Below are 14,629 nucleotides of genomic sequence, written 5' to 3'. Positions count from 1 at the left end.
AATTATTTCTTATCTTTATTATGTCTTTCTATCTGGCAAGTGAAATCCCAGCTCTCTGTTTTATACGTACAAGGGTGATTTTTTTTCTGCCAATGGCCATCTTGTCAGCATCTTCTTATTAATTCCTAGAATCCTTTTCTTTGATGCCTTCCGATATCTCACAACTTAAGGAGTGTACATTTCTGTGCACGAGCAGTGAGACATAGCAACAGAAGAGAACACAGATTTGGTGGCTCTGACAAAGAAAATTTGATGGCCAATAGCCCCAGCTTTTGAAAAGTCTCACTTATCTGTGAATGAACTATTAAACTTAACTGATTGTGAAAATATGTGCAAGACTCCCAAAGACTAGTAGCAAGGAATAATGGAAAAGCAACAGGCAACTCAGAGAAATAAATAAATCAGTATTTGAAATTGAATAGTATCAGAATATCTATAGATTTCTGAAGAAATCCAGTTTTATTGAGTAGTCCCCAGCTTGCTCACTGTTATATGATAGAATAATTAAATACTTGGTATTGCAAACGTTGCTAAAATGAGCTCTTTGCACTCAGGCAAGAGATAAAAGTTATTTCCATCCAATTCTCAGAAGGAATTTAGACATTCAGAAATGAAATTTTGGAATCTGCCTTTGTGAGGAAATACCAATATATTGTAACATTTGAGAGGCTAATTCAGTCAAACTACCTTTTTTATGTCGCTCTTGAAAGGCACAAGAATCCTGGTGTTCTATGGGAGCCCAGTGCTTGGGAAAAAGAGGCAGTTGGAGTTCTTGGTTCTCAGCTGGTAGGTGTGTGTGTGACATTGCCTTGCCTTCTTTCAAGTCCACTGAATAAATCATTTTACATTGCCAAAGTGTCTGACCCTAATTAACCACAGAGCAACCTGGGGAGGTAATTATGCTGTGGGCAGAGAGAAGCACAGAAAAGGGCAAAAGAACCATGGATAGTAATGAAGAAAATGTTTGTTGAACCACTGGGAGAGGAAACCTGAGTGAGAAATACACATTGGTTTATGGGTTGGGGCAACATGTAAAAACAAGGATTAGACAAAAGTTTTCTTCATCTTTGAATTTCACCTTTAAAATTATTCAGGTTACTAGTTCTTCCATATGAAGTAAATTGAAGGGTATCTGGATCAGTAACTTTTCTATTCAAATGTGCAAATTTTGATCAATTTAATTTAATTTAATTTAATTTTTTGTTTTTGACTCCTCCTGAACTGTGCAAAATAACATGCAGGATGAGATAATTGGATCCCACCAGTGAATTTTAATTCTTTTTGAGTTACCTTGCTGAGCACATGAGCAAATAGTAGCACATCTTATAAATCAAAGGCTAATAACCCAAAACAAAAAAAAGGAGACTCAGTCCTCCCAGCTGGAGCAGTGAGGTTGATACCTTTTTGTTTAGGACCTTAATGAGCTGAGAAGGTCCATTCTTTCAGAGGCAGTTCTCAGTGTGTCAGACAGATCCAACATATCAGTGAATTAATAGGTGAGCTGAATCCAAGCTCAAATAAAATGAGAAATAGAAGTTCAGACAGTAACATCTAAGCAGTGAGAAAGTACCTTCCTATTTTTTTTGTGCTTCATGTAAGCTTAGAAGACAGGAACAAACAGAAAGAGGTGAAGAAGTAACAAAAAATGGTAGAAGAGTAATGAGTTCCCTGTTTAATGTGTTCAGCAATAGCTTGTAGACAGAAGATTTCTGAGTGCAGTGGATGTATTTCTCTAAAATTAGAAAGGAATATAACCAACCCATTGGTTTGGTCCCACAGGATGGGATACAAAGCTGAGGTACATCAATAAAAATTGAATTAGATTTACAACTCTGCCCTATTACCTAATTATAGCATGCTTGGAGATATATGGTAATTTATCAATAAAGAGAGACCTATTGAACATGTTAGTTATAGGTTTCACACTGAAGACTATTTTCATTAATCAAGCAGCTAGATAGTTACCCTCACCACTTTACTTTTAAAGGAAGGGGAGTTAAGTTTCTCCTGTAGAGCTGCTTCTGCCTCAGTGCCCGGCCAGAATATACATGAGTCAAGAAAAAAACCATTCTTTGTTTATATGCAGACCACGTTTGCAACTTGTGTTAGTCTAGTGGCTCCAATGAGTTTTCAGCAGGCTGCAAGTTGGCTCTGCATGTTGCATTGTGTTTCACCTATTTGTAATGTGAGCAACACCAACTCTACATATAAAAATCACTTTTTAAGTTACAAATAAACCCACCAGATTCTTAGGGAAGGAGAAGTAAAGGTTGCTCAGGCATCTTTTCTTCTATCCCCTTGTGTGTGCTTTATGATATAGTCTATAGTTATGTGACTAAATGTAAAAATGTGCTGGTAAAGAGCACGTGACCACATATTTATATGCATAGACAGCCAAGAGGATGGGTTTTTGGTCAAACTTATTTGTGACTTTTTCTGAGCACCTAATATTTCCATCAGTTTTCTGCTCAAGTACTATTGTATTCTTTTGGAGACTTTTTTCCTGTGAACTGAGGACAAAAGAGTAGAGTTCAGGCAGATACTCTGTGGTTGTGCATCCTCACTCTTCTGTGTGATGTGGAATGGGTGTTGCATCTGCTCATGGGCGGATGCTCCCTTCTCCTCTTTATTTTCCCCAGAAAATCCTGCACTGGGCAGCTTTCCTTTTCTGCATGCTGTAGGCTGGCCAGTGCACACCTGGACATTACCTCTGGTCCCTGTGCCACAATGCTCCTCCAAACCCATCATTTCACCTTGACAGCAGCAATCTCAGAGCTTATGCTGTGTGCCAGGGATAAGAATGAGAGAGCCATGCCAGCACTGGAAAGTGATAGTGCAGCTGCTGCAAAAAGTGAGTGTAGGGATGATAGTGAAGAGAATAAATTGTTAGGGACACAAAATTTACAATTGTAATGAGGATTTGTCTGCTGACTGTTGTTTTATCATCCATCAGCTATTTCTGGCCTTAGGCAACACCCATGCTGTTAGCTGTTAACAACTTCAGTCTGCTTCCTTCTACTTTAGTTCATTGCTTTATTTTTGCTTCAGTAAGTTTCAGCACCTAAAAAAAATGAAGTTAAAAATGAATATGAAAATTTTATTTGTGGGTGCTTTAGACATAGAGATTCACCCAAAGAAGTGTAAAATATCAACTGCTTATTTATTTTCTTCTTGATGTGTAAGGTTTGGCTGCATTAATGAAGGATTTCCGCCCCTCTTTAGAGTATCACTTCTTTTTATTTCCAGCCTGAAAAAGCATTGTCTTCACAACTATCATTAGCAAGCTTGCTGAGGGTTCACTCAGTCCCACCATCCATGTCACCATCAAGTATATTAAACAGTGCCAGTCCCAATACCAGCTCTGAGGAATGCCACTGGTCTCCAAGTCAAAGGAAGGCTCCTCTACATGTTCCTCTTTTAAAGACTTTTAAAAATACATTTCACCTGAAGAAGTGAGTAGAACAAGCCCAGGGTCAGTCTGGCAGCTAGGGCTGAAGTGAAAAACCACTTCATTTTGCTTCTTGCTTTTGTTCTTTTATTGTGCAGTAGGAGCCTTTTAAGGTGGGCATCTGAGTAATGTTTTGACTGCAATCTGACACATTTTAATTATTTCATCATCATCATCTGCAGAAGAAAAATAGTTGGGCAACTGAGTATGAATTTCTCTTGGAGATGGCATTTACTGGGGCAATGGAACTATGAGGCACAACTCTATTTGCATAGAGAGTTTTATATTCATTAGTTCATGTTCTTTTTCTTCAGCATTTATAGACTAAATAATTTTCCCAATGGCTCTAACAGAACATTCTGATTCTCCACTAGCTGTAATGCTATTACTCTTCAATAAGAGAATCCTACATATTCTGCAAGTTCTTAAATCCTTGCCTATGGAAAATTGGGCTGTTATCCATTTGTAATGCTCTTGAATTCTGGAGATGGAAAGTACCTTATACAGTGATGTGACAATGGCACTGGCTGCTGTCTACTATTTTATTTCTACCTGGAGAATTGTAAACACTCATCAATAATGACCAAAGCAGAATACTAGAGATCCCTAGACATTCACATCTTCCACAGAGCCCACAAGACTAAAAGTAGTAAGAATTAAATAAAAACAGTCCAAACTGCTTCTCCATTTAGTATCCTTAGCTCATCCTAGTTTTGAGAAGAAGTTTAGGTTAAGTCTTGTTTCCATTTTTTTAAGTGTGTTAAGCACATTTTTTGTCCTAATACACAGTAACTGTAGTTGAAGTGACTACTGCAAAATCTGCACAATTTTGTGCATGTGCATTGCCATCTATCCATAGTTTGTAGTTTTATCTTTCAGAATGGTTGTGCAGTTGAAAGGCAGCTACAGCCCCTTAGCAAAACCAGCCCTTGCTTTTGAGAGAATATGAAAGCTCATTTTTAAATATGGGTATTCTAGTTTTAAAACATATATAATTAGTTTTAATTTTGGCCTGAGCATGTAAAATTTATTTGTGAAGTTTTACAGCTTGCTCACCTTTTTATGTCAGTTCCAGTCATTTACAAACATTGATCAAAGGAAATCCAGTCCTATACAAACAAAAATGTTGTTAATTTTTGTCTCACTCCAAGAGTTTTTGTATTGCTAATTGCTGGGTTTATGAACCAAAGCTGATTGATCGAGAGCATTGCATATAAGATGCTTCCTGTGTAACACTTTAACTTTGGAAAGTGCTTTGGTATTCTGCTGTGGAAAGCTAATTGAGAAGGGAGTGTTCCAGTCTTCTCAGCACAGAACAACTCCGGTGTTTTGATTGCTTTTTGCTGCTAATTGCTTTAATTTAATGAAATGTCAAGTATCAGAAAGTTATGGTAGACCAGCATTCCTGGTCCCATGAGAACAGCACGCCATGCCACCCAGGGATTTTAGAGCTTTGTGTCTTGTCTCTGGCAATAGTGGCATCACATATCTGGGGGAAAAATTAACTCTTTACTTACAGGAAACAATCTGGTATGCTTTCACAACATTTTAGCAGACTATCACAGCTTTCCACTCAGAAACTTTGGGAGACAAAGCAGCTATCTTTGTGTTGAATGGACCTCAACAGATTCTTCTTTAAGTGTCTTGAAACGCATTTTTCACTAAATTCTAGCAACTGCAGCATCCTGCAGGAAGTCAAATTCCAGATAAAATGGTTTAATTTTAATGCTAAAAGACTCATGCCATTTGATTTTCTTTCAGAATTTATTTTCTGTTATCACTTTGGTTTTCATTCAATCTTGGATTAGGATTTTTTTAATTAAAGAGTTTTCTATAAAAGAGAAATCAAGCACATGTCTGCATGCCCAGCTGTATTTATGGGATTATAGTATTTTATTTGAGGGAAAAATAGGTAGTCTTATGATTACAGATAATTTGCTGTAATGCTCTTAATTTATAGCAATCATTGGGAATAAAGATGGAATAAAATAACAGGCAGAAAAATCCTGGGCTGTAATCCATATAATGAGCAAATTGAAGAGAATTAATGTCTGAGTTTGCTATAAATTTGCTTTTCCTCATTTTTAAGCATTATCAGTTGTAACCTTGGTTACATTAATGCAAGTTTTTATATGCTAGTAGTTTATGTTACTCAGAATTTTATATGGTAGATTTTATAGCTGCCTAATAGCTCAGCCTTACTACAGAAGAATCTCAAAATGGGATAAAGTTTATATGGAGTTTTAATGAGCAGCACTAAGAAGTCCAAAGACATCCCATGCTGTTTCAGACTTCTGGGACTGAAAGTGAGGCTGAATACATCACACAGCAAAGCTCTTTCTTTCAGCTGCTGAGATTTCCTGATTTCTGAAGTGGCAGCCTTCTGTGATCTCATAATTTTCTATTGAAAGTTAGAAGAGAAATGGAAATACATAAAAAAATTAAAAGCAACAAAATAGAAATTAAACAGAAAGTCATTGGAGAACTTGCACTTTTTCAGAATGGTTTTGTCTCCACTGAAGAGCTGACGTGTGAAAGCATTGGTTATATTCCATACACTGAAAATTCCTAACTTGCCTCCAGTGTCAGCGGATAATGGCAAATAAACAGCTCTGGTTCATAATCTAGATTTTTTTTTTTTGGCACAGGGCAGGGACTAAATTGGAATTTCATCATATGCCAGGGAGAAAATGCTCACCAGGATGCTAGAACTACACAGTGCCTGCTATCATCAAATGATGTGAGGACTTGTAAACCGTGATTCAAAAAGACATGAGATTATCTGTGTAATCACTCAAATGTAAAGAAATAGCAGGACCACCTTTTTGGCACTGTTATCTTCTCCCACACAATATACATATTGTCCTGTCAGCATGACCTGTCTGTTTCTGCAGCTCTTCTTATGACAGAAATGCATATCTGTCACTGCAACCATCCAGCAGGGAGCGGGTACCGATGGTTTTACACTGATGTCATATTTGTCCACCTGCTTTGTCCTGAACACCTGTAATCTTGAAATGACTGACAGCACCAGAAACCTCGGGGAATTGTATCATTACTGAGGCAAGAATGTGATTTCTGTCCAGTTCGTTTGCTGTGTTGATTTGCTGAGCAGCAGACTAGTCTGGACTGCACAGCAGGACTAGATTCACCCAAAATGTGGAAGGGGAGAGTGCTCTTGGGCACAGACACTCCATCTCCTCACCTGGAACACATCCTCTGTCCATGGAGGCTCACAGCTGTTTTCTCAGAATAGCCATTCTCACACACTTTTTAACAATGTTTCCTGAAGCATTAGGGATAAAAAAATCACCTGTGACGGGTGGCTTGCAGTCTTTGCCTCCCAAAATGACTTAATGCTTTCTGGGAAAGAAGTCCCCACTCAAATGTCTATTTTCTAAGCAGGCTTTCATGTCTCACATGCCATGAAAATGGCTATCACTATCAGCCATTCTCCATGGGTATCCCTCCTGTTGGAGCTGCTCAGCTAGCTTCAAGTCAGGTTAATTCCAAGTTAAATAGTAATTGGTCCGACTGAGTCTATACCCCCCTGGAAAGTGTACTCAGCTCAGATCTAGGAAGCTGAGGTCTCAGTCCCTGCTAAATGTTTAATGCTGTGTGCACAAAGAATAGCTCCCACAGGAGGAATCTCCAGCATAGAAGAGGCAAAAATTCAATCATCCAGAAGAGTGGTTTGAACTTGGCTCTTTGACATTGCAGGGATACTCTAATTGGATTATCAGATCCTGTGAGGTGGAACCTCCCTTGCTTTTTTCTCTTTGCAAATGGGGTAGAAACATTTAGCTCCAGGCTTGTAATCCCAGGCAACAGAAGAAACCTTCACAACCCTCACTATGACTGGGTGAGCTGATGGTCAGCACTGTGTTGGTTTTTGCTCTATTTTACTCCTGACTCAGTGGGTTGTGGATTGCTCTAAAAATGTCTGTATCTCCACAGCTAGAGGCCCTGGGCAACAAGTGGGGAAACCTTGGGGAACTCTGCTTCAGGCTCTGTTCAGGAAAACCCTGAGAAATCTGTGAAAGGACATACTGAGCAAAAGAACAATTAGAGACTTCACAGTTATCTGACTCTGGAAACCAATGTGTATCAACAAGAAGGGGAAATTAAAAGAAACTTTCTTACTGTTCTGAGGACAGCATGTGGGAAATATTTCCTACCAAATACTGCACAAAGTAACTCATGATCATTTATTTGGCTGTTTGGATCAATTAATATTTTAAATAATTTTAAAGGTGTCTCTCCTGAAACATGTAAGTCCTTTTACCTTGTTTTTCCCAGTAGTTCTTATTCCATACACTTTGATTAATATCACAGCATGAACACAAGGCATATAAAGATGAATTCTTTTGAAGTGAATCTAAACTGGAAAGTGCTCTCCCAAAACACACCTTGCCCATTCTCATGCTAGGGCTGAACCTATAGGGTCAGCCTAGAGTTGAATAGAGTTGAAGCCAAACTCCAGGATGTACATTGTGCTGCACTGATCTGCAGATCCACTTCTGGGGTGCTCCCAAAGCCATTTCAGACTTCATTTCCCCTACAGCCTGCTCACCAATAAGTTGCTCTGAGCACCATGAATTGGCAGCTGGGGACCCTGGCCCTTTATGTGGCCATTTCCTGGAAGTGACAATCATTCTTCCAGCCACCTATGCCAACTGAGGTGAGAGGCTTTCCTCCCTTGTTCCCTTTCCTTGCACACAACACACAGTAGCAGCCAGTTTTGGAAGTGTGACTGCTGTGGCAATAAGTTTGTTCATGCCCAGAATTGTGTCACCTCTCCAAAATTCAACTTTGCCAGCTGACTTGCTGCCTGGCTGCTGCAGTACCTCATTCTGCTGGCTGACAACCTCCTGGAGAACCTGACAATCTTCCTCTTTGTCTTGAGTTTAGATGCTATTCAGTCAGACTTTCATTACTTAGCTGCTCTTTTCTTTTTCATGAAGAAAGGCACAAGATAAGAAGGAGGAGTAGATCAGCTTCCTTGATATCCTTCTTAATTGTATGAACCCAAATCAAATATATTCAATTTTTTTTTCTTTTATCTAGTGCAGGTATTGAATGAATAAAATTTAATCTTGAAGTGCTGAAACAAACGATTGGAATGTTATTTAGTTATCAGGCACTCTTAGGGGTCATGGGATAATTAACGCACAATCTGACTGCAAGTAGCATTTAGCATTATTGTATTGATATTTTTTATTCTTTTCATATTGAAAAAACAAAAAAGGACCTCCCTGCCCCCCTTTTGTGTTGTAGAGCAGCTACAAGTACAGAGTGCTTTTGTGACCAGGGAATTTTATGATCAATCCTAATGTGATCTGCCATTGACGTAACTAAGACTGTGAATGCAAGATGACATCTGGGTGGTATTAGCAGAATTTATATTAAATTAAAGCAATATGAATATTTAGAATAATGTAATGTAGACTACTTAACCAAACTTTTGTGTGTGTGTGAACCATGCAAATAGATGCATGGTTCTGTGTTTGAACTTACTTTGAAAAGCAGGTTAAAAATAAGTAAGAATGAAGCATCTCTTCACCTGATACTGACATATAAAATTGCAAAATAGTAAATATTGCATTATTATAGATCTTTCAAGAGACTGCATCAGTATTGGAAGGATTGCTAAGTGTTACATTTGGGCTGAATTCAAGAGGCCACAGTGTTTTAGAACCTGATTATCTCTCCTAACTTGCTCTTTATCTCAGTGGGTAGAATAGGGGTAATAATTAGAGAATTAAGCTTTGCTCACTCAGTCATGAAGTGCACAAATTCACTTGCTGTTTCATATTTATTTTCCAGCTGGAGGAGTTTAATTTATTTTGCTTTCTGCTGTGCCCACACCTGACTGACCAAAGCAGCTTCACGAGGGTCCCTATGATCTCTACTATTTAACCCCTGTATCTCTTCCTATTGCTTTGCAAAGCAGCTTTCCTTGGAGGTTTGTGCCACAGATCTTTAGATACAGCTTCAGTGACTGCCATCCCTGTTGATGCATATCCACAGAGTATGCTCACATTCCTTCCAGAAGGACAAGAACTATGAAGAGGAACCTAGTAATGATGGATGGCAGGGTCCGGTCTTCACTCAGTAATATGTAAATCTTAGATGCTTTTACCACCTCAGTTTCCCACTTCAGATTCACAGGTTATGTTTTTTTTGCTTGAGAAGTACAAGAATGTTGCTTCCAATGGGCAGAAATAATAGTATATCACTGAGTGATACTGATGAACAAGAATGTGTTCCTTTTAAATTACTATTTCCTCTCTGAATCCAGATGTTTTCTGTGGCCCCTCTTGGCAAAATGCTGTCTGTGAGAAAGTCCCTGCTGTCTGTCACAATACAGTGTTATCTTGTGAAGGGTTCCTTAAATATCTGCAAGGTCACAGAGATTAACTGTTCTCTTTGGAAACTCAGAAAAAGTAGAATGTCACCATCACCTTTCCCCCAAGTGAAATGTTGAATGACATTTTCAGTGATATTGATTAGAGCATCTTTGAGTGTGAAAACAGAATGGTGATTTCAACATCTACAGTGAAATGCAGAGGTAGAAGCATGAGTCTGTGACTGGAGACAGCATTTCATTTCAGGAGAAATTCAAATCTGGGAATCAGGAAATCTCTTTTCTCAGAGTGCTTGGGTCTCATCACAGGGGAGCAGGATTTTTCTCTCTCCATTTGCACAGGTAAAATTGTGGACTGAGGGAACCATGCACTGTTGCCATGATAATTTAGGGAAAAAGCCTCTGCTAGGATTTTTCCTGTCCTGAGGAGCTGAGGGCCTCAGGAAAGAAATGTAAACAATAACTCTCTGCTGCTGTGGAGTGCCACAGGTGCATCTTCCATTGGTTCATGTAGATTGTTTTCAATCAGTGACCAATCACAGCCACCTGTGCCAGGGCTGTGAGCAGTCACAGGATTTTTGTTATTCATTCCTGTTCTATTCTTGTCTTTGTAGCCTTCTGATCTTTTTCTCTCTGTTCTTTTAGTATAGTTGTAATGTAGTATTTTAGTATAATATATAACATAATAAATCAGCCTTCTGATGAAAATGGAGTCAAGCCTCGTGTCCTCGCACCAGGGGTTGTAGCCAAAGCAAGAATGCACAATGGTACCTCCTTCACGGAGGTACTTTCTTCCCTTACTTGTCTTCCAGGCTGTGGTGCTAGGGAAAACCACTTCATCCAGGATGCTCCTGTGCTGCATAGGCAAAAAGGACACTCCAAACCATCTGTGAAAGTCACAACTTTTAAGATGCCTTCCTCTCATGCCAATTCATACTGCAAGAACATTGGCAGCCCCAGAAAATTTTATCTCAGTAAACACAAGAGAAAAGCTATTTTATCAGAGCTGACTTCTCTCTGTCTCTACCACAGCCACTTCCACTGACTCAGGGGTATATGTGTCAAAGGAAGGATCATCACCGTCTTGATTGTTTAGCATATAGTTTGTTTCACGTCATATATTTTATACAAACAGTGTCCCTACAATGCTTCTTGCATTAAATAGAGCAGCAGAGTGAAAAATTACCAAAGGACTGTAAAGAAGAAAAAAAAAAAAAAGAGGAATGGCAATTTTCATCTGGGGTACTGTAAAGAAGAAAAAAAAAAAAGGGGAATGGCAATTTTCATCTGGGGCAAACTGACAGCTGCACTGAATGCAGTGGAGGGTATCCTGAGTTCTGCTCCAGACAAGAATTCATCTTAATTTTTTTCAGAGAAGATCAGAAAAGTGCTGAAATAGGGAGTTATAGACAGACTGTTTTAACTTGCAGAGCTGCAGATGATGTTTTGGCACCAGAAATGGTGGGGGTTTTGCCAACTCACAAGGAAGATGTCAGTGCTAGGAAAGGAGAAATAGTGAAAAAAGGGGAGGGAGAAGAGCCTGAAACAAGAGAGAAGAGTCTGAAGCAAGTCTAGAGTGCATTATTTTAACAGTTCTTTGAGTGTGCCCCTATCATATAATTAATACAAATGTATCTATTCCTTTTGAAATACATTTTTACTGCAATTCTGAAGCAGTAAAATTGAAACAAGTCATTTAACAATACAAAGAAATCATCTTCACATTCTAACTTATTATAACTCAATTTGACTTCATTATTAATAAAGTAATAAAATAATCTTAATTAATGTTCAGAATTTCTATATCTTTGCATAATTGGTAGATGATCTTCTGTGCACTGAGCATTTTTCAGTTTCAAGATTATCTCCAGGTTGAGCTCCCAGGCTCTCACTTGATCTTTTGTTGTCCTTCTTGACCTCAGTCTTCACGATTAAATGGCTATTTAGATTCTTATGATTGCAGCCTGAGAGAGAAGGCAGGGGAGGTTTATCTTTAGCCTGGCCCTTCTGTAAACCCATATTGTTTCTTTGCTATTACAGAAAGAAATTGGGGTTGTAAAAGTCTGCATTACATTGATTGTCTACTGGGTTCAGAGGCATAATGGGTTTTATTTGATTTCACTTACACCAATGTAAATTAGAAGGGGCTGTATTAAAGCTATCAAAAGAAGCAGCTGCATTGTACTGGTGCAAGGGAAATATTAAGACCCCCTTCCTCTCCCACAGCAGCAACTTTTTCCCCGTTTCTCTATCCTCATCCCTAGTGGGTTAGAACAGAGCAAGATTGTTGCACAAAAATAGCTTTTCACATTCTTGTATGAACAACCAGAAAAAATTTAGTCCAGCAAACTATCAGGATGATTACTTAAATTTTATGCAGGATCACTGCAGCAGAGGGATGTGTTCTTGCCAACAGCAAAAGCTTGGGAACAAACAGAGAAGGGAACTGACAGCCTGGCAAGATGCCATTTTTGTCTTCCCTGATTTTCTAGGACTTCACTAGTGAGGCAAGCTGGGATTTTTTTTTTTTAGCAACCTTGATACCCTATTACGACATACAAGATGCTGCCCTGAAAATCATTCATTGCATGGGCTTTGATTTCCTAGGGTGAGAAGTGGCAGGTAGAAGGGGAGAGGTGGCCGAGCTGCCCAAGGGGCACTGACTGGCATTGTTGAGTGGCAATAGGAGACAGCATCTTTCAGCTCTGTTTTACCGGTGGCATTAGAAACAGAAGTGGGTCTCATCTAAGTCTGTGGACTGTCACCTCACCTCTGAGGAGGTTTGAAATGCAGTTGTGGCTCTAATAGCTTAATCAAACTCTTTGTGTCTCCAGGCAGGGCAAACTGTCTGGGGTTAGGGCTGCAGACAGCAGCTGGTGAAGGAGATGGCAGAAGGGCAGTTCCACAGGATTTGCTGACACTAAGGGTCTTTCTGTCCTATTGGTCCTGAAATATAAATGATAGCGTTACCTCTTTTGTACTAGAAAATTCTGCATGGAGCCTGTATGGATTTCATTATGGCAGAATCAGGAACTAAGGGAACACGGGAAGGTGGGCTCATGCTGAGGTTTCACATAATTTGCTAATATTTGTAGTAATGTGGAAATGTAAGGTAACTTTGGTTAGGATTTTGCTGTTGTTATTGCCTTTTGTAAGGCACTCAGCGTGTGAGTCATGTCACCTGAGTTTAACCATCAAAACCTGTGTATCTAGTCTAAGCCAGTCACCTCATCAATGAAGAGGGAAAGACATTCACAGGCAGCAATTAATCTAATCCTAAACTGGGGCCTGAGATAAGTGATCTCAATACCACTCTAGAGGAATCTATCTGACAAAAGACAGAGCACAGATAAAGAGTATAGACAAATTAATTTCAGACCCATGAAGTTAGGGGAGACAAATCCATTAGGGGTCATTGATGATCACAGATAGTTAACAGATGTGGAAAATAAAGATGGACTTGGATGTTATTCTGTGAAAGGACAGCTAGAGATTAGTGTAAGGTGGTGAGTACTAAAGAACCAATGTGCTGTGGGCACATGGTGAAAAGCCTCCTCAATGCTTTGGCATTCTGAAATAATCTATTGTCTTTGACTGACCTGTACACCATAAGGTGATTAGAGAAAACATATCTGGCTGCCTTTTTGATGCAGAAAAAAGTGCAAAGAACTCCAAAACAGTGGTGGAAAGAGACATCCTCATAGACCCTAAACCACAGATGCTGAGGAACTCCTTGCTACCAGGAGTTGCAAGGGCTAAAAGTGTTTCAGAGAGAGATTAGACTCTGGAGACATCCTCATAGACCCTAAACCACAGATGCTGAGGAACTCCTTGCTACCAGGCTTGGAGCTAAAAGTGTTTCAGAGAGAGATTAGACAATTCCTGGAGATTCAAGCAATCTGTGCACAGAACTAATTGTACTGGAAGGCCAGTGCCCAGATGTAGCTCACAAAGGCCCCGAAACCCCTAATCTGTAAAATGAGAATTGAATTATTTTTCTTTTCAAATTACCTGTCCTGACCACAGTCTGTGACTGCAATCAGGACAATGAAACAGCTGAGCTTGCCCTTTCTGGCTGTAAGACTCTTCCCATCTTCTTATAGCTTCTTATGGCTAGTGGATCACCTAAATGTTCAGGCCCTCCCTGTCCCAGAAGGTTGCAAGTGAAATTGGACATCAATGTGTCACAATGCTGTGACACAACACAAGCAGCTCACAGAAGTATGATGCAAAGAAAAATATTTTGATGGTTTATAAAAAAATATCTCCTTTGTACCGCTTTTTGCGGGGAATCCCAGAACAGGTTTCAGGTATCCTCTTTTGTTGGCAAAATATTGCTGTGTTTGTTGCAAAAGAATAGGAAATCTCTACTATAGCCTGTTCTGATTTGGAAATATTGTGGATTTTTAATGCTAGGTAGTGACAATAAAGAAAATCAATTTAATCACAGAGTTTTTGTCTTATACATTCCTACTCTGTGAATTTCTTGCTGTCCAGATGTAATCACCAGGGTTTCTTATTATTGTTTTTGCTTGTTGCTTTGTTCATATGGCTCATTAGAGGTTCTTTTAACAGTCCACATTAGTGTTTGTGTTGAAAAGTAGATTTCCTCTATTTTTAGAAGTAGAATTCCTCTTTTGGTAAATATCAAGGCTTGAGATAAAATGTTTTTGTCAGATCTTCATAAACAATGAAACCAATAACATTTTAATTGGATTGTTCCTCAATTTGTCACTACCTGGTACTTCTCTTTTCCCTAAAAGAATCTTAATTTGTGCTTGGAGGAAACCAAATTATTCTAAAACCCAATTTTT

Source organism: Passer montanus, unplaced genomic scaffold, assembly GCF_014805655.1.
Source record: "Passer montanus isolate IOZ18808 unplaced genomic scaffold, ASM1480565v1 scaffold13, whole genome shotgun sequence".
Lineage (NCBI taxonomy): Eukaryota > Metazoa > Chordata > Aves > Passeriformes > Passeridae > Passer > Passer montanus.
This window is presented reverse-complemented; position numbering follows the sequence as displayed.